The sequence below is a fragment of the Myotis davidii genome, unplaced genomic scaffold (assembly GCF_000327345.1).
Source record: "Myotis davidii unplaced genomic scaffold, ASM32734v1 scaffold473, whole genome shotgun sequence".
Classification (NCBI taxonomy): domain Eukaryota; kingdom Metazoa; phylum Chordata; class Mammalia; order Chiroptera; family Vespertilionidae; genus Myotis; species Myotis davidii.
Genome location: NW_006284843.1, coordinates 1,166,396 through 1,168,217, shown reverse-complemented (window position 1 = coordinate 1,168,217; position 1,822 = coordinate 1,166,396).

Here is a 1,822-nt window from a genome sequence, read left to right as displayed (position 1 = left end):
TCCACACCCCCCACCTTTCTTTTTTTTTTTTTTTTTTTTTTTATTCTTGGATTTATTTACCTTCTATAGCTGTCATTGGAGCTGAGAGCCGGCTCCAGCTCTGAGGGCTGCTGAAACGCGGGTTCTGGGCTCTGTTTGGCTTCTATAATTGAAACTCTGTTGCCACTGCAGCTCTAAGCTCTGAGGCCAAAGCTGGCTGAAAGCAGGTCTCTGGAGCTTGTTTAGCTTCTATAATTGCAACATAGTTGCTTAGAGTGCAGCTCAGAGCTCAGCAGCAGCAGGCGGGGAAGGTTGGCTTCCTCCATCACTGGAGCAAGCAAGCCTCCTGTTCATGTCAGTAGCCTGGCTGCCGGCTGCCATCTTGGTTGGCAGTTAAGTTGCATATCGCCCTGATTAGCCAATGGGAAGGGTAGCGAAGTTACAGCTAATTACCATGTTTCTCTTTTATTATATAGGATAATTTTCACAATTTCATTCAGTGCTGAATCAGGAATGAGCGTTGTATTTTCTACATAACTGTTCTCTGTGAATAAAGCAGCGTGTATGTACATTAGCACTATTACAAATTATTTGCAGTGTCTGTCTCTTTCTTTCTGCATATCAGCTGCAGTGTTTTAAGAGACACATTTATAGTCTAGAACAGGGGATCAGCAAGTTTTCTGTAAATGGCCAGAGTTAATACCTTAGGCTTTGGAGGCCATATAGTCTCTGTTGCAACTACCCAATCTGTGTAACATCAAAGTAGCAATAAACAATACAAATGTGAATGTGCCTGTATTTAAAAAAACTTTATGTATGAACACTGAAGTTTTCATTTCACATATCAGGAAGTTTATTCTTTTTTAAAAAAAAAAAAAATCTTTATTGTTCAGATTATTACAGTTGTTCCTTTTTTCTCCCCAAAGCTCCCCTCCACCCAGTTCCCATCCCACCCCATGCCCTTCCCCCCCTATTGTCCTTGTCCATAGGTGTTTGATTTTTGTCCAGTCTCTTCCCACACCCTCCCACCATCTTCCCCCTGAGAATTGTCAGTCCACTTCCTTTCTATGCCCGTGATTCTATTCTATTTACCAGTTTATTCTGTTCCTCATATTTTTTATTCACTTGATTTTTAGATTCACTTGTTGAAAGATATGTATTTGTTGTCACTTTGTTGTTCCATAATTTACCTTTTTCTTCTTCCTCCTCTTCTTAATGAATACATTTCAGCATTTCATATAATACTGGTTTGGCGGTGATGAACTCCTTTAGCTTTTTCTTATCTGTGAAGCTCTTTATCTGACCTTCAATTCTAAATGATAGCTTTGCTGGATAGAGTAATCTTGGTTGTAGGTTCCTGGCATTCATCACTTTGAATATTTCTTGCCTCTCCCCTCTGGCCTGCAAAGTTTCTGTTGAGAAATCACCTGATAGTCCTATGGGTACTCCCTTGGAGGTAACTGACTATTTTTCTCTTGCTGCTTTTAAGATTCTCTCTTTGTCTTTTGCCCTTGGCACTTTAATTATGATGTGTCTTGGTGTGGTCCTCTTTGGATTCTTCTTCTTTGGGGTTCTCTGTGCTTTCTGGACTTATAAGTCTATTTCTTTCACCAGGTATGAGAAGTTTTCTGTCATTATTTCTTCAAATAGGTTTTTAATATCTTGCTCTCTCTCTTCTTCTGGCATCCCTATAATTCGGATGTTGGTGCGCTTGAAGCTGTCCCAGAGACTCCTTACACTATCTTCGTATTTTTGGATTCTTTTTTCATTTTGCTTTTCCGGTTGGGTGCCTTTTGCTTCTTCATATTTCAAATCTTTGACTTGATTCTTGCTCTCCACACAG